The sequence below is a fragment of the Protopterus annectens genome, chromosome 13.part0, assembly GCF_019279795.1.
Source record: "Protopterus annectens isolate FY-2018-M chromosome 13.part0, PAN1.0, whole genome shotgun sequence".
NCBI classification, from domain to species: domain Eukaryota; kingdom Metazoa; phylum Chordata; order Ceratodontiformes; family Protopteridae; genus Protopterus; species Protopterus annectens.
The window spans coordinates 72,626,487-72,653,419 of NC_056747.1; the positions used below are offsets into that span (position 1 = coordinate 72,626,487).

At 38.6% G+C, this 26,933-nt stretch overlaps 1 protein-coding gene across 1 annotated transcript in view; it reads right to left on the reverse strand.

Annotated features, from left to right (window-relative positions):
• LOC122817593 (tyrosine-protein kinase JAK2-like) overlaps positions 1-26,933 on the reverse strand; it is an 876,396-nt gene that overhangs the window by 444,600 nt on the left and 404,863 nt on the right. The gene's annotated exons all lie outside the window — the stretch shown is intronic.

Genomic DNA, 26,933 nt, shown 5'->3' on the forward strand with positions numbered 1-26,933 from the left:
CTCATGCTTAGAGAATACAACAGGACCTTGATAACTTAGCAATCACTGAAACATGGCTAAAGCAAGAAATTAAAGATAAGGGAAATTATACCCAGAGTCTTCAGCATATAAAGATTAGACAGGAATAGAAAAAAGTGGAAGTCTTGCCATCATCTTTAAAAATAACCTCAATCTCTGCATCCATCCAATTAGCATCCTCAAAATCAAAAATGCTGAGATCCCAACAAGATCCCTTAAACTAAATACACACAAAAATCTGAGCATCTTAGGAATGTACATACTCCTGTAAGAACATCAACACATTTGATGAAATTCTGTCTTGGGTCTCATCAAACATCTCACAAGAGACCAGGAATACCCCCCAGTTGTAGAAGAAAGTAGAAGTCCACAAAAACTGACAGGCAAAAACAGAGCCATAAAGATAACAGAGTAGAATATTGAGGATAAGGAAAAAATATGTATTGTCACTATTATGCATGAAGCTCAGAATTTCCAGATAGAAAATAATCAAAAGATTGACAGAGAAATTTGGAAGAAAGAAAAAATAATTGCACAATAAAAAGCTGTCAAAAGCTAATTTGTGTTCATTACTACAACAGATCCATGACAAACATTACACAGATGAATAAACTTTGGGCCACTTGCAAAAGAAGCAAAAGAGGAAATGAACAAATATAAAGAACAAAACCTAGAGATTTTTGAAATTTATAAAACAGAAATATGGACATGGGAGACAATCTGATACCTCTAATAATGAGATTATACCCCCTGGTTATAACATATTAAGACCTGATTGCATCTCTAGGAAAGGAAGTGGAGTAGCCATCTTGTATAAATCCACACTAGAAGTAACCAAAACTAATACTCCACAGGCCTTGATAACTAGCAATGCAGAAATAGTCATCACAAAAGTCCAACTCAACAAACATAAGTCTATAAATAAAGCCTGCATCTATATTCCCCCAGGTGACAACACAAACACCTTAGAAGGTATCCTCCAGTGGCTATCCACTAATTACCTCCAAGAGACTATTATTCTCGGTGACTTTAATATTGACTGGAATACCTGCTCATCAGACGTACCCTCCACCCATATAAATTTACATGGCTTCTCCCAGATCATATCTTCCCCTACCAGAATCAATAAGCCCAACATTAGGGAAAGTATCCTTGACTGGATATTACTAAACAACCAACTCCAGATATATTACACAGGTACCCTACCTGAGGACATCAGTGACCTCTTCCTGACCTATATAATCAGAAAAAAATGACATCCCTCAACAGCCTACCTTTAAAACCATTAGGAATACTAAGAACTTTATTCAAACTAATTGCTAGAATGAACTTAAATCATGTGACTGGTCCAACCTAAAACTACTTCCTCTATATGAAGCAGTCTCATACTTTAACTCTAAAATTCTTGCTATCTTAGATAACCATGCTCCAAACGTACTATCAGTACCAATAACAAAGTAGCACCATGGTTAACTAATGGTACAAGACAAAAAATTATTAACAGAAACAAAGCATGGACCTCCTGGAGAACCACTAAATCCCCAAAAGATCACATCACATATAAACAATTGAGAAATGACACAAAGAAGTCCATTATCCTAGACAAAAAAGTTACTACTATAATCTGCAACAGAAGCACCAAAATCAACCACAAAAATTCCGGACGGGCTTAAATAGACTCCTCCACCCAGGTAAATCATCAACCCCTACCCCCTTAGCTACCATACAACAACCTCCTAAAATTGTTGCTAATACCTTTAACACTTTCTTTACAGAAACAATGCAATCTCTAGCCAACCAATTATCTCCCATTACCTCAAGTACTACCATACCCCCACAAGAAAATAAAATCCCCTTCAAGTTTGATCCAGTACCTACATCATTTATTAAGTCCCTACTTAAAAAACTGAAACCCACCACCCTTTCAGCAGACCTGCTACCCACAGAGTTTCTCCAAAAAGCTGCTATAGAAATAGCATATCCGATTTCAATTTTAATCAATCAAACTATTCTCGAATCTTACATCCCTCCATCTGGAAAATCTCAAACATTATTCCTCTTCACAAAGGGGGACATTCCACTGAACTCTCAAACTATAGACCTATTGCTATCCTATCTCCCCTTGCTAAAATAATGGAAAAATGCAACCATAAGCAATTTCTAGCCTACCTGAATCAGAACAATCTCCTAGCCCCCCTCCCAGCATGGATTTAGACCTTACCGTAGTACTACCTCAGCCCTTCTCTCCTTCTCTCACACAATAAATCAAAACTGTAATGACAACAAGGTATCCACAGCACTCTTTCCAGACATATCCAAGGCATTTGACATGGTAAATCACCAACTGCTCCTAGACACACTAAAATCACTCTCTATAGACAACCTAGCAATTAGCTGGTTTAATTCTTACCTGAGTGCCAGACAACAAGCTGTACAATGGAAAGATAACCTATCCCCCCTATTACCAGTCACCCTTGGAGTCCCCCAAGGATTTATATTAGGTCCCCTCCTATTCTCCATATTCATAAATAACCTGCACAAAATCATCCCACATGCAACATGTATTCAGTATGCAGATGACTCCACACTAATTTGTTCTGCCACCTCACCCACAGACTTACAATCCTTAACCCAAATCACTTGTAATAAAGTAGATAACTGGCTCTCTAGTCACCGACTACTATTAAACCCAAATAAAACCAAACTATTGCTCTTCTCCCCTACTAGCAAAGTCTCCTCACCACCTCTCACCATAACATCTAACAATGGCACCATAATTTCCCCAGAACCTTGTACTAAACTACTAGGGGTAATCATCGACAACAACCTAAAGTTTGATGCTCACATAGACAAAACTATCAAAACAGTGAATAAAAAACTAAGCTCTTTATACAGGATTAAACAGTTCCTAACCCCAGCTGCCAGAGCTGTTATTGCCTGGACACACCTGCTATCAACCCTTCTTTACGCCTCACCCATCTTCGTAAACTTAAGCAAATCAAACCATAATAAACTTACTAGCTGCTGCAATAATATAGCCAGATTTGCTACAGGTTCAGCTTATAGACCCCATCACTGCCTAAACCTTCAATCCCTAGACTGGCTAGAACTATCCTATCAACTTCAATATAACCAACTTATTAGTCGTTCACAAAATTTTCTTCCAACCAAACAGCACACCCATACTGAAAAATATTATCACTCCCTAAAATAACCTAAAAGCCTTCCACTCTTCCAACAGAATGCTAGTACAAACTATTAAAGCTCACAACTCAGCTGGTGAATCACTATTCTCCAACTCTGCTGGTAAAAACTGGTACTTACTTCCTGCTGAACTTACTACTCTGTCCTCCTTACCTCATTTCAAAATATCCCTAAAGAAATACCTAAAAACGCACTGGATTTGTCCATGCACAAACCCTGACTAACCCCACTCAAACAGAAACTATATATGAGAACCTAGCTACAAGTATAAAACACTGATCCTTAAAATGGTCAGAATTAATTTGTCTCTCACCTGCTGGTAAGATTTGAAATAAGGTTGATCAGCATGTATGTTGGCCACCTTAAGGCTATGTGCTTTCCCTTTTCAGATATAATCGCTAACTATCTCCTCCTCAACCACCTTAAGGCTAACTGTTTCCCCTTCTCAGATGTAATCTCCAACTATTTCCTCCTTACCTATTAACTTCCATCCATTTCCTGTCTGTACTTCAGAAAAACATGTAATTGTGTGTATATAGCATTCAACAAATATCTATGTTGTTAAAATACAAAATAAGAATTTCACTGCAATTACACTTGTTTATGTACATTTGGAGCTTTTCTCTCAGGGCCTCCACTGAAAATGGACATGTATCCAGTCGGACTTTCCCGGTTAACAAATGTAAAATAAATAAAATAAAATATGGCGTAATATTTATCCAAAGCAGAAAGCCAAACTATTCAATACAAAAAAGCAGCTCCAAAGATATTTGAAGACAAACATGGGCAAAGGCTCTCAGATATGAAAAAATTTCACAATACAAAAAATAAGATCACAAAGGGAGAACGTAGAACAGAGATAAGTAAAGTAGAAGTTAAACAAATATAAATTGAAGTTATGGAATATCTGTGAAGTGAAGAATTTAGTGCAGGAAGTCTAAACGCAAGTTATGTCATGGCATGATGGAGCAATGAGTCCCCAAAGTAAGGAAAAACAGGTAGAGTGGGAGACATCTGAAAAAGACATATGGACATGGGATAGAAACAGAAATTTAATATGGTGAAATATTTCTGCAAAGGAGAAAGCAAAACTAATCAATACAAAAAAAAGATATATGAAGAAAAATACAGACAAAGGCATCCAGATATGGAAAATTTCACAACAAAAAAATATGAAAATCAAAGGGGAAAAGTAGAAAAGAGTGTCAGTAATGGAAAAGTTAAAGAAATAGAAACTGAAGTTATGGAGTACCTGCGAAGTGAAGGATTCAGTGTAGAAAATCCAACTCTAGTAATGTCACAGCATGGTGGAACAATGAGTACCCAAATTAGGAGTAACAGGTGGAATTTGAAGCACCTGCTCACTTGCCACATGAAGATTCTCCAGAGCCTTCAGCAGGAGACCAGTACAAAAGTTCACTTGGAGTTATACAGCAAAAGAAGGAGCAGGAAACAGTAGCAACACTGATGCAGTCAATGTTGTGGAGTTATAGGCCAGTGAGTCTCCATAGGTTCATAGGTAGGTACTAGGCTATCTGCCCAAAGGCATTTATAAGCCTAGCTGGAATGTGCTGGCTTTCACCGCCCCTTTAGATTAGTTCCCTGTGCCTCTGTCCAGCAGAGCCATTGAAGTGATCCCTGGGGTAAACTTTCTGTTTCTCATCCACTCGTCAAGGTTTCTCTTGAAGAGGGTATGCGAGGAGCTCTGCCCAACGTAGATTGGAATCTTGTTCCAGAGCATTAGAAGTCTCTGGGACAGGAATCTATCCCTCCAGCATGTCCTATTTATTGTTGTGGTGAGGTTTAAATCCCTGGAGCATGTGGCTTGAGAGGATATGGTTTTCTTTAGGTGGAGCATGTCCATCAATTCTGGGTTGGACATGACCTTGTATGTCAGGCAGAGATCACCTCTGAGTAGGCGGTATGCTACTGAGTACAGCTGGAGTTTCTTCAGTCGAACTGCATAGGGCATCTGCTTGAGGCCAGTGATCCTCTTGGTGAGGTACTTCTGTGGTCTTTCCAGCTGTTGCAGGTGTCTTGTAAGGTACATCCCGAATGGGGCATTGTACTCTATGATGGATCTGATGAGTGATGTGTAGAGGGGCCCAATGACCTCTTTCAATCTGGATGCAAACCCTTTTGTGATTAGGTGGGCCACATAGAAGGATTTTCTAACCACTTTGGCAATGTGATTATCAAAGTAGAGGTTATTATTTACCTGGGTTCCCAGATCCCTTATTACATCTTCTGTATTTAGGGGGCTACCACCTATGTGGTAGTTTGTGGGTACTTTGTTTTTTACCAAAGGGGCTGACTATGCACTTTTTGGCATTTAGCATGAGGCCATAGTTTTGACACCAGGTATCTGTCTCAGTGTGAGACCCTTTTGGAGGATGTCTGTGTGAGATGGAGAGTCAATTATAGTCCCTAGTTTGCAGTTGCCTGTGAACTTGGTCAGCCAAAGTCCTCCTGTGCTTGCTTGTACGGCTGAGAAGTATATGCCGAACAGGAGGGGTCCTAGGACTGAGCCCTGGGGAATGCCACTTGTAACCGGTTTAGAGTCAGACCTAGCTCCCACAACTTTTACCATGTGGGTTCTGTCCGTGAGCCAGTTGGCAACCCATCTTGTGACATAGGGGTTTATGTTCAGGCTGATGAGCTTGCCTATAATACCTGAATGAGGAATGGTGTCGAAGGCCTTTGCGAGGTCTATGTAGGCTGTGTGGACCGCCTTTCCTTTGTCTATAGCCTTGGTAACTGTCTCAAAGAAGTCCACCAGGTTTAGGAGGCATAATGTGCCCTTAACAAAGCCGAATTGGGTAGGGTCCAGTGTTTGGAGGTTCCCAATGTCTCTGTTAATGAGATCCATGATGATGCACTTCATAGCTTTGCAGACCAAGCTAGTCAGGCTTATGGGGCGATAGTTCCCAGGGTCTGTTGTGGCTCCACCTTTGTGGAGTGGAATAACCGTTGCTGTGCGCCACTCTGTAGGAACATAGCCTGTGGAGAGGCTGAGTTTAAACAGTGTGTTTAGGTGAGGGGTTAGTTCATCTTAGAGCTCATGTAGGATGCAGCCTGGGACACCGTTCGGTCTCATTGATGCTGTGTTTTTGGTTTTGGAGAGGGCTGCTTTAACCTGAGTGTCTGTGATTTCAGGGGTACTACATTCTTCTGGTATAGTTATGGGCCCTTTTGGGGGTGAGAGGGGGTTGTGAAGTTTGCACTGAACCTGTCAGCCAGGATGTTGGCTATATCTGTCGGTTCAGTGTATTTTGTGCCATTCTGCACTAACTCCAAGCAGATCTGAAAATTCCACTTAGATTCTTGACAAAGCTAAAGAATGCCTTGTGGTTATCTTTGGAGTCCATGGCAATTTTTCTTTTAATCTAGCCTTGGATGATTTTATGAGGGAACGTAGTTTCTTGCTGATACTGGTCAGGGATGTCTTCCCTTCTTGGGATTTTACTTTTTTCTGTACTAGTTTCCTCCTTCTATTGTATAGCTTGTTTATGGCAGGGGTCCACCAAACTGGTTTCCTTTTCTTGGAAGAGTGAGTCTTGGTTTTGTTTGGGATAGCATGATCCATGCATTCTTGTAGGTGCCTGTAGAGTGCAGTAGTAAAGGATTTTGCAGCTTGGACAGCATTATCTTTTAGCATGGGGGCTTTGAAACTTCCCACCTCGGTCTTAAGTAATGTGGTTTGCTTTTGAAAAGTTTTTCATAGTGGTTTCTTTGACCAGGGTTGGTGGCGGCATGTGGATATCCAGAGTGATTAGTTTATTGTCAGATCTAACCAGCAAGGGGTTGACCTCCAGTGTGGAACACCAGTCACCCATGTTGGTAATGACCAGGTCCAATATGTCATCACCTCTGGTGGGGCTGTTGACCAGTTGATCCAGGGTGGTTCAGTTTATAAATTCTAGGAAATGTTGGGCAAGGAAGTTTGTACTTGAATAGTTCTCCCAGTTAATGTTTGGGTAATTGAAATCACCCAATATCAGGGTGTTTGGTAGGACCTTTATGTTTTCCAGTGTTTCCAGGAATGCGGAGTGGGGGTCCTGGGATATGGTGGCTGATCTGTAGCAAGCTATAATTTGAATAGCAGTTTTGCCTGTTGTTAGTTGCATGTGGATGATCTCTGAAGCATTGTGCTGTGCCACTAACCTGGAGGTGTGGGTATCCTTGATGAATATGGATACTCCCCCACCTTTTGTATTTCGGTCCAGGTTTTGTGGCCAAACTGTATGGTATGAGTTGTAGCCTGGTAGTGCTGGAGTGCTCTCTGGAGCCTTAAACCAGGTTTCTGTTACTGCACATATATTGATTTTCGCCATACTGAGGAGTGCATTGAGTGTGTGCATTTTGAGGTTTAAACTTCTGGCACTGAGTAGCATTACCCTCAGTTTTTTGTTACTTGTGCTATTTACGATGGTGGGTTTGTCCTTTGAGCCTTGCCTAAAAAAGGCACTATGGGGATGGCAAGAGCCTTGGCCAGTATTCGAAAGCCTAAGGGTGACAGGTGCAAACCGTCTCTAGCGAAGCAGAGTGGCTTGTCGAGCATGTCATTCCAGACTGACAGACACTGGATCCTCTTTGAATGACACCAGAAGCTTAGCCAATTTTTGAAATTGATAATTTTTTCTCTATACCGTGATATCATTCTTGGTGAGGGCAGGATGCTACTCAGGGTCAGGGTTATACCGGCCTGGGCTAAGTGATCAAAGTGCTCCTCCATGTCTTTTTTTATGTAGTCCAGGGAGGTATGGCTCAGGTCATTCACACCAACATGGACAATGACAGAGTCATATTTGTACTTGTTCTGGAGTGACCTGAGTTCTTGTGTTATGTGGCGGATCCTGGCACCTGACAGGAAGCTAACAGTAACCTTCTCCTTGTTCAGCCTAGTGAGTGGGACGTCAGTGTGTCTGACTATAGAGTCACCTATTACTAGTGTGTTGGGTATGTTATTTTGCCTTAGGGGCTGTGATTGCGTGACACACTGGTTTTGGGAAGTATGTGTTTCATGGTTTGTGTTGGGGGGGGTGGAGATTGCTAGGATGTCTGCTTTGGAGTCTCTGTTGCTTTTGCAGATTTTTATTTAGAGCCTCTGAGTATGTTTTCGTGTATGTGTGTTTTTTGCCAGTGCTGGTTTCATAGGTCTATGTGAGACTGGTGGTGTGATGCAAGTAATTTCCCTCTCCTCTTGACTGCCTGGTCCAGTCTTGGGTTGAGAGAGTTTAGCCTCCAGTTTGACTGTATAATTGCATCTCTTGCATGTATTAGTGTTTGGTGGAAGGAAGAGAGGGTTGTCTGTGTACATGAGGCAATTGTAACATTACCTCAAAATGCCCAGATTCACCAGTCAGACAAGAGAGTACACCTGAAACTTCCCTTTAGGCATGCCTGGATAGGTACAGTGAATTGTTTTATTCATTGGCTGGTAAGGTCGAATAGAGAGCCTTGTCCTTCTCTACAGTATAGGGGGGTCTAGTGCTAAGGTTTATTAGTGCTTGCTATGAGTTTTGGGCAAGTGCCGGGATGAGAAGTGAATGGTTTGAGTGCATAAGTTGAAAGTTTGTCTAGTTCCAAGGGAAAAATTGAAGAGTAGATTTTGTGGAGCCGGGAATAGTTATACCCAAGCTAACCAGCGCTGCCCGGCGTGCAAAACCACGCAAATGTGGGTTTTATAGCAGGGAAATGAAAGAGATAAAAATTAGCCCAAAATGGCTAATAAACTACTAATTTCAAGGCTGAAACCACTCCTCCAAGGACAGATAGGCTGCTCAAAGCTCCCTCTCTCACAGTGAACAGAGAACCTTCCTTCTATCCAAGTAAGGTATGGGCAAACACAAAAACGTGTACCACAGCCCTGAATACAGCACTAACCTGAAAACTGGACTGTACTAGCTTAGAAAGGTGGGAAAATAAGTATATTTTTTAGGTTTTTTTTTTTGTTTTGTTTTCAGAAAATAAAGCAGATACAATCAAAAAACACTTTAAATGCACAGAAATGGCTATCACATGAGTGTGTAGCCTACAACAGTTAAACAGGTAATTTAAACACAAAAACGACTTTGTTAAAGTGCAGGCAGTAAAATAAGTACAATATGTAGCTGAAACAAGCTTTTTAAGTCACAGAAACTCTAGAAAATCTGCGTTTTAGGCAGCATTGACAAAAGGCAGCAAGAAAATGCAGAAAAATGATACTTAATCACTCCAAAGTCTCTCCTTTGTCTCTCTGCTGCTGTAGAACTTTGCGGGGCACCAGGCAGGAGCTTTCTGAGCTATACAAGAGCAGAAACTTTGTAAATGCGGGTTTTATAGCAGGGAAATGAAAGAGATAGAAATTAGCCCAAAATGGCCAATAAACTACTAATTTCTGGGCTGAAAGAATATAAAAGAACAATGGATGACACAGGTTGCAAATGAAGAGAATATGTCACAGGAATATATTCTGGAACTTTCTGTAGAATGCCCACAGGAAACAGAGAATGAAGAATGTTCTCTCAGTTTTGAAGAAAATTAATTAAGGGAAGAGTGTCTTGATTTAATAAAGATGGACAGACAAATTAATATTGATGAAATAAATAGATTACAGAAAGTCATTAAGACCCAAAATGTTAGGAGCCTAATAAAAGAGATGAACACAGTAATCAAGACTATTAACAGAAATTCTTGTGGTACAACAGAAGTAATTAGGATATATTACTGTGCAGCTAAATTAATACTAGATAAAGTCTTACCACAAAAATACAGAGCAATAAGGGAAAGGAAGGAAAAAAAACAAATGCCACCATGGAAGCATAAAACAGATAAAACAATAAAGCAATTAAGACAAGAAGTATCGGTACCTGCGTATTATCGCAACCACATTCTGTCTATTGCAACCACATTTCGAGCAGGACAAATGGCTCTTTTCCAATCTATCGGTTCAGCGATCATACTCACCTTATTTTCTTTTCGATACATGGATGGCCACAAATTTGGATAGGGCAATGTTACCATCCACGTCATTAGCACATAATTTTGGGGTTTGTTCGATGAGATGATCATAATTGTGGGTACTGCGTGGGGCTTTATGTGCTCCATGTAGTTGTGCTTATGGGAAAATATTAGCATTTTTGTTGGCTTTCAAAGGCATAAACAGTTAACGGATGGTGTCAGGAGGGCAGTAAACAGCAGGGGGGTTCCGATAAAGTAGTGAGCAGTGAAGTCAGTAAACAACATTTTTCACTGTCAATATCCATCAGGAAACACATGTGAAAACCATTCATTGTTATTGTCACAAGTTTGTACATGTTTTACAGCAGTTTAAGGATACCTTACCGAACTTAACAACAATTATAAACCATTTTTTTTTATTCTGCTGCTGTCAGTTGCTGTTTACAGCATGCAGATTTTATTGTCTAATGTGGGACAAGACCATAACTTTCCTACGGGGTGCTTAACATTTGCCAAGGTCTGATTGTGGAATTCTGACAGTTAATTTGCCTAATGGTATGCCTTGTAGTTTCAATCGGTACTTATGTGGTTGCGATAATACTCAAGTACAGAAGTATCACTATTAGAAGAGTATAGAAGAGTGAACAGATCAACAAAAATACTTAGAAAGACAAAGAAATGTGCAGTATTGGAACAGCCCAGGATCTATCGTACCCTACTGCAAGTAATAAACTAAAGAAATAAACTAAAGATATCAGCACAAGCAGAAAAACTCATATGATATGCAAATAAATATAAAGGAAAAGTACAAAATAAGCAGTTCATTGATGATTCAAAAACGTTTTATAGAGAATTGGAAAACAAAGCAAAAGGAATAAAAACACCATAAAAAAAAACGAAATAGACACATTTTGGAGAAATATCTAAGAAGACCCTGTGGAACATATCAAAGATGCTGATTGGATAGAAGCAGTAAAAGAAACAATAAGAAGTTCAAGTGTACATGATATAAAATGGGCTAAATTAAAGGCCAGAGAAATGGAAACAAAATTAAGAAAAGCTCCTAAATGGAAAACCCCACGACCAGACACAGTACCTAACTTCTGGCTAAAAGTATTAACATATTTACATGAAGATTTAGCCGTAAGTAAGAACTGCTTATATGTGCATCTCAAACAGACAACAACCTGGTTAACAACAGGAAAAATGACATCCCTCCTTAAGAGTGAACCTGCAAACTATCCTAAAAACTATAGACCAATAACTTGGTTTCTGACAATGTATAAACTATATACTTGAAGTGATGTCAACAGGGTTTAGAGTCATTTAGAAGACAATTGAATCATGACAATAGAACTATAGGGTAGGAAAAGAAAGTCATATGGCACAAAGGATCATCTGTTAAATAAAAGTCATACTGGAAAATTGTAAAAAAGGGAAGAATCTGAGTATGGCATGAATAGACTACAAAAATGCATTTGACATCATCCCACATTCATGGATAAAGGAGTGCTTACAGCTGCATACGATACAGCCTACATTGAGCAATTACCTTACAGTGACCCTGGGATAAAAATTCAAAGGGGGATATTTCGGGGTGGATCTTTGTCACCACTGCTCTATTGTCTTGCCCTTAAATCATTAAGCTGTCTACTTAACAGGTTAGATCATGGTTACAATTTGCCTCCCAGAGAACAACCAAGTGTAAAGACTTCTCATCTACTTTCTACAGGTAATTTAAAACTATATAGTTCATCATATTAGGAGCTGAAAGCACAACTGCAAGTGGTTAGAACTTTCTCTGATGACATAAGAATGTCATCTAGTTTTGATAAATGTGCAAAAGCAACATTTAAAGCAGTAAAGCTGTGGCACCAAAAAAATATGAGTCTGAGACAGGAATGTGATACAAAGGAACCTGAGCATGAGGGAGTGTGTAAACATTTGGGAATTGAAAGGTTCAACAATAAAACAAAAATACAAATAAAACTCAGAAATATTTTAGAAGACTAAAATTAAAGCTGAAAATAGCCCTAACATCTAGGAACAAAATCCAAGTAATAAACCAATTTATTCTTCCTGTTCTAACTTACTGTTTTAGAGTGATTGACTAGCCCCAAAAGGTTTCACGCTTATCAAATGATGCATAAAAATCAGCGTATACCAAGATTATATATTATATAAGCTTCATTCTGAAGGAGGAATGGGCCTCCTTAAAATTTCTTACATGTATAGATCAGCAATTGTAGGACTAAATATATATCTGCTGACTTCACCAGATCCAAACATAGTGAAAGTTTTAAAACATACAGAGAACAAGTCTAAGATGACTTCCGTGCTTAGTTTAGCAGAAGCATGTTGGTGTCAAGCAGGAATGGAAATCAAAAAAGAAGTAGACAAAAATCAGGCAGTAACTTAATGTGCCAAAAAACAAAAGAAAAATTATAAGAAGTAAGATCAGATGAGAAGGAAAGAAAAGTGGGAAAGCTATAAATATAGTTTTAAATACAAGAAACTCCTGAAACGACCTCATGTAAATCAGAATATGATGCAGAAATTGTTAATGAGATGTGAATTTATACCAAAAGCTGAAATGTTAATATTGGTGGCCTAGAACAGTGGACTACATACATGGTTTGCAAAGTCCATTGAACATGAGGTAGAAACAGACAAATGCAGGTTCTGTAAAACAGAACTGGAAACAGTTAAACATCCTGTTACTGGGTGTGATACACTAATGACAGATGGCCTGCATACTAAAAAGCATAATAATGTGGCAAAACTGTTGCACTGGGATTATGCAAACATCACAATATTGTACTAGCTGAGAAGCACTGGAAACATGAGCCTCGAAGCATAGAGAATGATAGAGTTTATATCACAATCACCATGTGATATAAACTTTATTATTCCCTATAATGAAGAAGTTTATATCACATGGGAATCACCCATTACCAGCAGTTCAAAAAATAGATGCAAGAAAAACAGATATAGTAGTCCATGAAAAGACAAAAGTAGCATTTTCATCTCTGAAATTAATACAAACCAGTGATTACAGTGTCTTATGTACAGAGAGACAGAAAGTCATAAAATACCAGAATTTACAGGCAGAAATGAGGGCAATGTGGAAGAAGGATAACCAGTCAGCTCCAACAGAGTAGGAGCAATGGGTCTCATAAAAGAGAATCTACAGTAATAAATTCTTTTTTATGAGACCCTAAAAAAGAATTTACAGTCGTATTTGGATATGCTACTAATACATGTAACTCCATATGAATTACTGAAGGAGTGAATTCTGGGTACATTGTGAGTGCTGCAAAGAGCACTTTTGGCTAACATCAAAACTGTAACAATACTAATTTCATGAACTTTAATCATTCTTTGACTTAGGAATGGGGTCCATTCCCATTATGCTACTAGAAACCGAAAAGACCTGAAGAAATTCAACCAAGCAAGACCATAACAATGGGAGATCTCAACATTACTTGGCTAACTCTAGATAATGACACCCCAAACAATACCATGAATCTATATGGTTTCACCAGCTAATTTCATCCCAACCAGATACAACAAACAAACAAAGCAACCACAATCAATTGGAGGGTGTTTGATAACTGTAAAATTATTAAGATAGCAGATACTCTTACATGGCTGTGGTGAATACATATTTTAAGAAGAGGGAGGGGCATAGGGTGACATACAAGAGTGGAGGAAGATGCACACAGGTAAATTATATCCTATGCAGGAGAGACAGTCTGAAGGATATTGGAGACTGTAAAGTGGTGACAGGGGAAAGTGTAGTTAGGCACCATAAAATGGCGGTCTGTAGGATGACATTGGTGATCAAGAAGAGGAGGAGTGTGAGAACACTGCCAAGGATTAAATGGAGGAAATTGAAAAAGGGTGATTGTGAGGTGGAGTTCAGGGAAGAGTTAAGACAGGCACTGGGGGGGTAGTGAAGAGTTATTGAAAAGCTGGGTAACTACAGCAGAGCTGGTAAGGGAGACAGCTAGAAAGGTGCTTGGTGTGACGTTTGAACAGAGGAAGGAGGTCAAGGAGACCTGGTGTTGGAATGAGGAAGTACAGGACAGTATACAGAGGAAGAGGCTGGCGAAGAAGAAGTGGGATTGTCAAAGAGATGAAGAAAGTAGACAAGAGTATAAGGAGATGAAGCACATGGCAAATAGAGAGGTGATGAAGGCTAAGGGTAAGGCATATGTATGAATGGCTGAACACTAAAGCGGGAGAAAAGGACTTGTACCGACTGGCTAGGCAGAGAGACCAAGCTGGGAAAGATGTGCAGCAGGTAAGGGTGATAAAGGATAGTGAGGGAAACATACTCACAAGTGAGGAGAGTGTGTTGAGTAGATGGAAAGAGTACTTTGAGGGGGTGATGAATGAAGAGAATGAGACAAGAGAGAAGGTTGGATGATGTAGGGATAGTGAATCAGGAAGTGAAACAGATTAGCAAGGAAGAAGTAAGGACAGCTATGAAAAGGATTAAGAATAGAAAGGCTGTTGGTCCAAATGACATACCAGTGGAAGCATGGAGCTGCTTAGGAGAAATGGCAGTGGAGTTTTTAACCAGATTGTTTAATGAAATCTTAGAAAGTCAGAGGATGCCTGAGGAGTGGAGAAAAAGTGTTTTGGTACCTGTCTTTAAGAATAAGGGTGATGTGCAGAGCTGTAGTAACTACAGAGGGATAAAATTGATCAGTCACAGCTTGAAGTTATGGGAAAGAGTAGTGGAAGCTAGGTTAAGAAGGGAGGTGAAGATTAGTGATCAGCAGTATGGTTTCATGCCGGGAAAGAGCACTACAGATGCAATGTTTGCTCTGAGAGTATTATTGGAGATATATAGACAAGGTCAAAAGGAGTTGCATTGTGTCTTCGTGGACTTAGAGAAAGCATATGACAGGGTGCCTAGAGAGGAGTTGTGGTATTGTATGAGGAAGCCAGGAATGGCAGAGAAGTATGTAAGAGTGGTCCAGGATATGTACGAGGGTAGTGTGACAGGTGAGGTCTGCTGTGGGAGTGACAGATGTGTTTAAGGTGGAGGTAGGATTACATCAAGGATCAGCTAAGCCCTTTCTTATTTGCAGTGGTGATGGACAGGTTGACAGATGAAATCAGACAGGAGGCCCCATGGACTATGATGTTTGCAGATGACATTGTGATCTGTAGTGACAGTAGGGACCAGGTTGAGGAGACCCTGGAGAGGTGGAGATATGCTCTAGAGAGGAAGGAATGAAGGTTAGCAGGACTAAGACAGAATATATGTGTGTGAATGAGAGGGAGGATAGAGGAATGGTGAGGATGCAGGGAGTAGAGCTGGTGAAGGTGGATGAGTTAAACTACTTGGGATCAACAGTTCAGAGTAAATGGTAAATGTAGAATAGAGGTGAAGAAGAGAGTACAGGCAGAGTGGAATGGATGGAGAAGAGTGTCAGGAGTGATTTGTGACAGAAGGGTCCAAGTAAGAGTGAAAGGGAAGGTCTACAAGAGGGTAGTTTGACCAGCTATGTTATATGGACATGGTGGCATTGACAAAAAGGCAAGAGTCAGAGCTGGACGTGTCAATGTTAAAGATGTTAAGATTTGCACTGGGTGTGACAAAGATGGACAGGATTAGGAATCAGTATATTAGAGGGTCAGCTCAGGTTGGACGGTTTAGAGACAAAGCCAGAGAAGCGAGATTGCGTTGGTTTGGACATGTGCTGAGGAGGGATGCTGGGTATATTGGAGAAAGGATGCTTAGGATGGAGCTGCCAGGTAAGAGGAAAGGAGGAAGGCCTAAGATAAGGTTTATGGATGTGGTGAGAGAGGACATGCAGGTGGTTGGTTTGACAGAGCAATATGTAGAGGACAGGAAGAAATGGAAAAAGATGATCCACTGTGGTGACCCCTAATGAGAAACGCCTAAAGAGAAGAAGAAGATACTCTCCCAAATGTCTTAAGTGTCCACCACCTGACACGCATCATAAGAGAAACTTCTAGAAAAAAAACAGTACCATTAAAAGTGCAGGCTCATTTATTTCCAGCCTAAAAGCAGTCAACTGGAAGATTTTAAAAACAATCCACCTGGATGAAATTGTGGCCTTTTTAACTATTCTATTAATATTCTGAATAGTCATTCCCTCATTAGAACTAAAATAATTAAAACCAAACCTGTTCCATTGCTATCTAAACACACCAAACAGTTAATGAAAAGATGAGACAATGTTTGGCAAGAAATGGAGAAAAAAAACAATAGTGTATCTAGTCATCAGCAATACAAATAACTTAGAAATGCTAGCGAAATAAGATCATAACAGAAAAATAAGATCTGCCATGCTAAACTACAGTCTGAAAATCAAAACAACCTGAGGCCTTCTGGAAAGCCATTTACAAACTTCTACAGCCTAGGCAAACCCATGTTAATAGCCATATCACTGGTAGCACTAATCAATTCAATTCCCATTTTATTCATGTAGTTACTTCTATCATTAACAACTCACCCATCCTAAACAACTTCAATCTTCCAGAACCTCAAAATAACCAAAGACCTTCACCTTCCAACCTGTTCCTACTTCTACCATCAAAAAACTACTCCTTACAGTCAAACCAGCCACATTGGCCCCTGATAACCTACCTGCAGAATACATAAAACTAGCAACAAATGCTTTAGCCCACCCAATAGCCATCCTAATAAATTCTTCCATTGTGGAAGGTTATTTTCCCATACTTTGGAAAAAAATCATATATCCTGCCTTTACACAAAGGAAGGAAATGTAAAGATGTATCTAACAACAGGTCTCCAGCAATCATATTCCTGTTGTCAAAGGTACTCTAGAAGTATATTATCACAAACAAGTCCTCAGCTTCATTAGGGACAACAAACACCTCACCCCAACCCAGCACAGTTTCCATCCTAACCATAGCACAGTAACTGTTTTACACCACAAGTTACTACTCAAACTGTCCTGTCTAGGCATAGGAGCATCATCCCTATCTTGGTTCCAAAGCTACTTCTCAGATAAGATGCAGGCAGTAAAATGACAAAACAATGTCTCTACCTCTCTATCTGTAACAAAAGTAGTTCCCCGTGGCTCAGTTCTGGGTCCTCTGCTATTTAATAACTTCACTAATGATCTACACAATGTATCTAAACATGCATCCATCATACAATATGCAGATGACTGTATAGTGATCTGCTCTGCAACAACTTATGCAAAATGCAACAACTAACACAAGAATCGTTAACCTCTGTCGAGGCCTGGTGAATAGACTTACTATTACTACTAAAACAAAACAAAAAAACTTAACTTGATACCCTTTTACCCCTCAACAACCAGCTACTAATAAATGCCAATTTTCCACCTCTTCATCCAACAATACTACTATAGAACTGATAACCAATACCAAACCACTATGTGTCATAACTGATAAAAACATGAAATTTGACCACAACATAAACAGGCAATATAGAGGGTCCACCATAAACTTGGGTCCCTCCATAAACTTGGGTCCCTCTATAGGATCAAACCATACTTAAAAGATAATTCCAGAACAACCATACTTCTTCCTGCCTTCTTTGCACTCTTCTTTATGGCGCACCCATTCTTATCAATCTACAATCCATATTACTGCCATTCCTAGGCAGTGCTACAATAAAATAGCCAAATTTGCCTCTAACCGCAGCTACAGGATCCACCACCATTTACCTCAAAAACATCTTCAGTGGCTTAAGCTAAAACACTCCCTCACTCACTCACAGCTGGCAATAAATTTGCATACCACCCTGATGAATGCCTGGCCTAAATAACGTACTCCAGCGATATGATCAAAGTAGATCACTACACTCTACTAACAATAAATAAATCTAAGAATGACTTCAGCGATATGATCAAAGTAAATCACTACGCTCTACTAACAATAAGTAAATCTAAGAACGACTCCAGCGATATGATCAAAGTAGATCACTACGCTCTACTAACAATAAGTAAAGCTAAGAACGACTACAGCGATATGATCAAAGTAGATCTCTATGCTCTACTAACAATAAGCAAATCTAAGAACACAGTAGGAGACTCTCTATACTCCAGCTATACCTCAAAAATATGGAACTCTATTCCCCTTCTTCTTAGACAAACTGAAAATGCTAAATCCTTCAAAACTGAATGAGAATGTTATCTATATAGCACATGGCTATGGTCATGCTCCATTCCTGGCTAAGCGATTCTCTGACACTTTAAATACTTGCCTCACCCTAACAACCATCCCAATCACTCAAACTCTAACTTGGTCAAACTGCCATTTCTTTCTCTCTCACTCTGTCATCTTCCTCTCATAATCTATGCTCTTCTTCTCCCCCTTTAACAAATCATCCTATATCTCTACTCCCTTACCCTATTTTTCTTTCTCCCTAGTACTCCACCTCCCACCATCTTCTACACTATCTTACCCCTGTCTGCATTAACTGCTTTTCACTCCTCTCTTTTCCACGTATAGCACATAATATAATATTGGGGAAATTTAACTATAAAAGTCTAGTTACTAAAATTCCTAAAACTTTTTATGAAGCATCTGTACTTTCAAACCTGTTAAGTTATTACCTAACTTAACTACTGTGAATAATTTGTAATTTCATTTTTGGACACTTTCAAACTTGTTTGTGACTGCCTAACTCAAATTAGGGTGAATGACTTGTAATTTCATTTGTGCTTGTTATGTAGATGATTTTTAATTTCATTTTTGTATGTTATGGATATTTTTTAGAAAAAAATGTTTGTATCACTTAACTTGCAATTACTGTGGAGCTTTTCTTTATGGGCCAATGCTGAAAATGAGGTCCATAGGTTTATACTAGGCTACTCTCCATTTAAGCCATTTTAAGTCTAGCCAATTATCCCATATGAGAATCAAACCCTTCATCTTGTGTTTGGAAGGTAAATGGGTCTTATAAAAAAGAATTTACAATCATACTTAAATTTGTTACTGATACATATAACTCCATATGAATTGCAGAAGGAGTCAATACTGGCCACATGGAGGGTGCTGCAAAGAACACTTCTCGCTGCTATCAAAGACTGAAACAATATTAATTTCCTGAGTTTTAATCATATTTTGACTTAGGAATGGGATCCATTCCTTTCATGGTATTAGAAACCCAAATGACTTGGAAAAATTAAAAAGGGAAAAATAACTATAACATTCTAGTTAGTAAAATACATATAACTTCTTCTGAAGCATCTGTACTTTCAAACCTGTTAAGTTATTGCCTAAATTAACTACTGTGAATGACTTGTAATTTTATTTCTGGACACTTTCAAGACTGTTTGTGACTGCTTAACTCAATTAGTGTGAATGACTTGTAATTTCATTTCTGTATGTTATGTAAATGATTTGTAATTTCATCTTTCTGTGTTAGGAATATTTCTTAGAAAAAAATGTCTGTATTGTTTAACTTGCAATTCCTGTGGAGCTTTTCCTCCATGGGCCTCTGCTGAAAATGAATTCATAGGTTCATATTAGGCTACTGCCCTTTCAAGCCATTTTAAGTTTAGCCAATTATTCCATATGAGAATCAAACCCTGCATCTTGTGTTTGGAAGGTAAACACCTTAACAATTATGGCAATCCTCACCTCCTTTTATGCCAACTCCCAAATCCATTTTTGTTTTCTTTTGTTTTACTCAGTCGGACTATCCCAATAACAAATGCAATAAATAAATCCATCCATGCATCCTCAACCTCTTTTTCTCATTTTGCACATGGGGTCTGGGTGTCACTTCAACAATGGCAATCATCTTGAGCCAAGGTTCACACCACCGGGTAGCTAGCCCTGCCATGGTTGTTCATCCGTACCACTCACTCACACCTATGGCCAATTTAGAGTGTCCAATCCACCTACTGCATATTTTTGGAACATGGGAGGAAACCGGAGCACCAGGAGGAAACCCACAGGACCACAGGGAGGACATGCAGACTCCACACAGAATAAATAAATATTCACAAAACCTCCATCAATGTATTCATTTCCACAACATTTGTGCACTGTGGTAACACTACACATCTTAGCATAAACAATACCATTCTGGACATTTTTGTACTTAACTGGTATTCATACAAACAAAATACACACATTCCGCCTTTCTGACTACATGTCAACAAACCCTGGGTTCACACACTTGGCAAATGTAAAATAGCATCTTTCCTTTTAAAAACATAACATAGTGCTCCATATCTCCTTTTGGGAAAGTAATGTGTGAGGTCTACATGTCACTCATTCATAGATCCAAAACTTTGTGAGTCAAGTACCAAATATATCTCACAATAATGTAGCTCCTCCCATGATTGGCAATGCCTTAGACAGTAATGGTATTTCCTTGCTTGGAAACAGATCTTGCCTAAAATGGCAGTTGTAGCACCTCCCATGGAAACAGGCAATACCTTAGACTATACTGGCAGCTCCTTGCTTCAAAACAGATGATGCCTTACAAAATAACAACAGCTCATCCCTTGGAGATAGAGTATATTACAGTGCATGCTAGCCTTCTATAGCATGCATGTTAAGATGGCCTCCATATTACCTCAGCAAATGTTTGGCAAATGAAGGACATGAAATGCATTGTGACTCTGATAAGTGAAATATAAATAACACTGCTTCTATTAAAAAGTTTCAGGTATCCCTGAAAGAGCATTTAAGTTCCATATATAACAGAAAATGAGTGCTATCTCATCAGGATGAAAATCTGTAGTAGAATGTGATTTTAGACCTTACAAAATCAGAAAACAATTGCTTATGGTAGCTTAGACAAGATAAGAGAGTTTTTTTGTCTGTTTATTTGAATTTTTATTTATTTTATACATTTGATAGTTGAGTAAGTGAACTGCCCCCCCCCCCCAGGCCCTTTACAATCAGTCAGGATACAAGGGCAAGCATATCCCTAGTAGATATAGATTGCTTATAGTAGCCAGTTAACCAGCTTTTTAAATGGTAGGATAAAACCTATACAAACACAGGGCAGAAGTCATGACTGAGCCCCAAACCTTGCAGATGTGAGACATGTACATTAATTTTTGAGCCACCATGCTGGTCTATATGTTCCCCCTTTTGGATGAAGCTTAATTCAAACTGATCCTTTCACCTCAGCTCAGAGGTCACCAAGAACTCCCTCATATTACTTTTGCAGATTATAACTGAAACCTCCAGAGTACTGATTTCTTAGTATAAGGTTTGGTAAAGGCAAGTATTTATTTATGTATTCATCTTTGTAGACCTGGGAAAGTCCTATTGGGTAAAACCCATTTTCAGTAGAGGTCCGAGGAGAAGAGCTTCACATTTAAGTTACACATGATACACATTTATAATTGCAGGACAAAAACATCCATACATGAGCTTATTTACATGATTTTTAAATATTCCACGAATATAGCATTTTAACACACAAAAAACAAGAGAGAAATTAGCATAAATTGGATAATATTGAAAATACAATAACAGTTAATGTATTTATAGCATGATGGCTGCTGGAAAAAGATCAAACTGGGGAGTTTTTTGAGGTTAGTAATAATTTACAGACAGACAAGGTATAATGTAGCTTAAAATTGATGATAAGAGAGATATGAAAGGGGAAATTAAGAAAACGAGCAGGAAGATAAATGGACAGAGGAGGAATAGTAGTTAGTGGTGAGGTGTGAGAAAAGGAGAAGAGGAGGAGTTTAGGAAATTAGTGCCGTATGAGGAAGAGCGATAAGGTACAAAAGATTGGGAACAGAGTAGATGCAAGATTTGGAGAAAAGCAATCTGAGTAAAGATAGCCAGGTGAGCAGAATGAACAGAGATATCTTTGACACAGGTGCTGTTTCAATGAAAACCAAAGGCGATCAGGAGAGAGATAAAACTTCAGATTACACAGCAGAACCACATGCATTTTCTATTTAAGATCGCTACCTATATCCCTTATTTGCACTGTTAACATCGATAAAAATGCATGCATTTAAAACCACAAATATTTTAAAAAACATTAATGCATGTCTTGCTTATATTGAACTGGCAGATGTCAATTCCCTTGCAGGCTGTCAATATATTTACTATAGCAGAATTAATGCAAGGGAAGTTTTTCACTAAAAGTAAAAACAAATGTGTCTCACTTTCTTGCACCCCCAGGGTGACAATAATGTAAAGTGTCATGTGCTTTATGTTGAATATATTCCATTACAATGCCCAATATTAATAAAATATTAGAAAATGATAATGATCATAATATTGTGCATGCATAATACTAAGTCAAAATCTCACTATATCTGGACAATCCACTTTACATTATTGTCACCCTGGGGGTGCAAAGCGTAGAAAGTGAGACACATTTGTTTTTTACTTTTTAGTGAAAAACTTCCCCTTGCATTAATTCTTGCTATAGTAAATATATTGACAGCCTGCCGTAATGCAAGGGAATTGACATCTGCCAGTTCAATATAAGCAAGACATGCATTAATGTTTTTTAAAATATTTGTGGTTTTAAATGCATGCATTTTTATCGATGTTAACAGTGCAAATAAGGGATATAGGTAGCGATCTTATTTTAAGGTCGCTACGGTAACCAAATAGTTTGAAAATGCACTTCAATGTGGGCACATTTTATGCTCTAAGGCATAAAAGAAGTTTCTCTGCTGTAATCTGAAGAAATTAAATCTTTCATTGGTTGGTTTTGTGTGTTTGGTGCGGAGTTTAGTGATGGCGACCGGAACCGGAGAGGGTTCTCCACAACTCTTCACGCAGCGGAACGAGGATAATGAATCTAGCGGCAACTCCAGCTGCAACTTAACAGCACTCGTTGAGGCTCTACTGGGCAGGGTAGACGCCTTAACACAGAAGGTAGATGCAATGGCGTCACCGGCTCTAAGAACCGGTAACAATTTTCCACCGCCTGGATTTGCTACCACTGATGGAAGCTCTATTACTCCACCAAATGGGCAACAGTCCCCAGGGCTTCGTAACACTGATGTCGGATCAACAAATAGCAGCAACAGATTTCTTGCTCCTGGCGATAGAGGTTTTCCATCCATACCTGGTGTATTACAATCAGGTAATGACTCTACCAATATGCGTTTAAATAATAACATAGAGGGCATTCCAAATAAGCAGGGAATACCCATAATGTCAAACTTCTTGTCTAATAATAACTTTTTTAGTCAGGAGTTCCATCCGCATGTTTTATCTACTTTAGGAGGAACTCCAAGTAATGGCACTTTATCGGATAAAATTGATCTGTTTGACAATAAGCTTTATAAATGCAAAAAGCTACAATTAGAGGTTTCCTATCTGACTGAGTGTATTAGGAATAAGGTCATTCCTAAAGGCCTACGGCAATGGCGATTTCCCGCTGGCCTTTTGGACAGTTCTCCCTTTTATCAAGAGCTTTTAGACCTGTTCGACAGGCAAAGCACTGAGTTTTTACAAGCTCTTATTGTATACTATTCAAAAGACATTGTCATTCTTATGGAAGAGCTTGAAAACTTGGAAAAATTTATTATATCTGACAGGGAGTTTTTCCGATACAAATATGAATACTGTCGTATTTACACCAGTATTGAAGCAAGTATGGAAAAACTTTTGGCCATAAAGAAAAAGAAATTAACTAGGGACATAACTGATTACAGTAACAAATGTGCTTATCCCAAACCTCCTAAAGCACCCATAATGGTTCCGGAAGGAGCCACAGATCAATCGGATAATATTGGGGAACAAAATCAGAGGTTTAACAATAACAACTTTAGTAATAGTAATCATTCCACTGAACAAAGGCATGGGCTAAGAAGGAGCCCTAGGTTCAATAATAACAATGTTAATGGAAATGTTCAGCTCCCTAACCAAGGGCATGTACAAGTAGTGGGATCAAATAACTTCAATCAACAGAACATTGTCATGGATGATGAGCCGGAACAGGACAATCAGGGTTTTCACTTGGTGAACAATTCCAAGAGAAAAAATCCTCCTCAAGTTCAGAGGCAGAACAATGCGAGGAACAAAAGACGGGGGAGGAGGAGATGATTATGAACATTCATTTTGGCAAAGAGCCTATTATTTTAAGAAGCTCTCACAGTGACTTTGTTTTGTATAATTACACCTTACTAAATGTACAACAGGACATGGTTGACTTTCTAGCCAAGGATTTGACATTTGTTCCGGCTAGGCACATGGACATAACTAAGACTATAATAGACCTTAAAATCTATGTTAGAAAGCTTAACTTAAATTTTTTAATGGGGAACAATGCTCAGGTCATTAATAGTCTTAAGGTGTCGAGCTCTTATAACCCATTATTACATCCAATTCTATCTACTTTTGAAAAAATATGTGAATTAGATTTATGGGCAATCAAAAACCATATCACATATAATAACATTAAGGGTGGTAATAATATGTCAAAACTTGAATGGGACTTCTTACATCTACTACAGGACTGTAATGTTCGGGTCATGAGACCTGATAAAGGAGGGGGTGTGGTCTTAATGGATCAATATAAATATGTTGAATATATGATGGAACATCTTGACACAACGGCTTATGAGCAGGTATCATTAAATGAGATCCATGGTGCATACAGGAAAATTTATGGTATTCTGAATGACCTATTTCTTGAGGGGTTTATTGATTCAGATATTTTCCATTATTTGGAGATGTCTGCACCTAGAATTCCTGCATTTTTTGGTGCACCTAAATTGCATAAGCGACTACAGGCCCCACCTTTTAGACCCATTATAGATGGAAGAGGCTCCATTACATATGCCTGTGCGAAATATGTTGATAGTATTTTGAAGCCCCTTATAGGAGCAGTTAAGCACATTTGTAAAGACTCTTGGTCTTTCCTGAGGGACATCAGCAACCAAACATATTTGGTTGACTCGGTGTTTTTGACAATAGATGTCAAAGACCTCTATACGGTTATACCCCAGGATCTAGGCTTATTATGGGTTAGGGAATTCTTGTCATGTAGGGACACATCGAGTGACATTATATATACTGTTGAAACTCTTCTGGAACTAGTATTAAAGAACAATTTTTTTACTTTCGAAGGGAATTTTTACCTACAAACATCAGGTGTAGCCATGGGCTCGCCTTGTGGGGGTTCATTTGCGAATGCAGTAATGACCTATTGGGAGGATGAATTCCTGTTTAAAGATTGCATCTTTCAAAAACACATTTCCTTTTACACAAGGTATCAGGATGATATCTTTTGTATCTGGAAAGGAGATACATCAGCCATTCCACAGTTGATTGACAATATGACAAAAATGACTGAATTTCTTAGATTTACATATTCGGTTGCCGATTTGGAAATCAACTATCTAGATGTTCTCCTATCCAAGGATACTATCAATAATAGATTCAAAAGTACTATTTATAGGAAGCCCACATATTGTAACTCATTGTTACATTTTTCGAGCAACCATCCGTACCACCAAAAAAGATCAGTGATTAAAAGCCAACTGGTCAGGGCGGCACGGATGGTGACGGATGACAATGACTTTCAAATAGAATGTGAAAATTTGTCAGCCATGTTCACATCTAGGGGATACCCCCTGAGTTTAGTTAACAACATTATATTAGAGGTTACTAACAAAAGGATGGGGGGCCATTTTTCACCCTTGCTTTCTTTTATAGAAACTAATAATCTGGATGACAATTCCGAAACCCCTGGTCTATTTGTTAACATTTCTAGCCCAAATTTAGTCAAGCCAAATTATTGTTGCAGCTTTTTGCATACATATTCTTTAGATTTCCAACCAATAAGGGAAATTATTAATAAAAATTGGGAGGTAATTAAACATGACAAGGGTTTGACTGCCCTTTTTGGTGATAAACCCAGAATAACATACAGGAGAGGGGACAACCTTAAATGTATAATGCAAAAAACAAAGCAAAAAAAGATGTCCAATTGTCCACCAGGGATGTTTAGATGTGGAACATGCAGTCAGTGCACGTATATAAAGATGGGTACAACTTGTAGCATAAATGACATGGAATACAAGATCAATGGCCACTTTAATTGTGAAACAAAATCAGTGGTCTATGCGGCTCTATGTAACCTATGTAAAGCATTTTACATAGGAAAAACTGAGCGCAAATTAAAAATTAGAATTTATGAACATATTAATGCAATTTCTAAACATGATCAAAATAATGCTCTAGCTAGGCATGTATTTGATAATAGTGGACATTCCTTTAAATTTGTCATTTTGCAACAAAGAAAACAAGACATCAGAGGGGGACCCTGGCAAGTTCGCCTTGAGATCGACGAACTATGCTGGCAAATTCGCACTAGGGCACAGGTTACACCAGGTATCAATGAGGCCCTTTCTATCAAATGCGTTTTAAAGTGGTTAGCATATAATAGGTAGATATAAGGTAATTTATGTTACCATTGTGAATATTATGCTTATGGTTATATATTATCACAGGAATGAAGCTGTAGATTTTATTACATTAATTCAAGTTTAGTTTAATAATATATAAAAATTAACATCAATGGGTTTCATTTATTTTCTTATCGTAAATTTGTGTATTAATATTGTTTTAATGCAGTAAGAATAGGGATTGTCCAGATATAGTGAGATTTTGACTTAGTATTATGCATGCACAATATTATGATCATTATCATTTTCTAATATTTTATTAATATTGGGCATTGTAATGGAATATATTCAACATAAAGCACATGACACTTTACATTATTGTCACCCTGGGGGTGCAAAGCGTAGAAAGTGAGACACATTTGTTTTTTA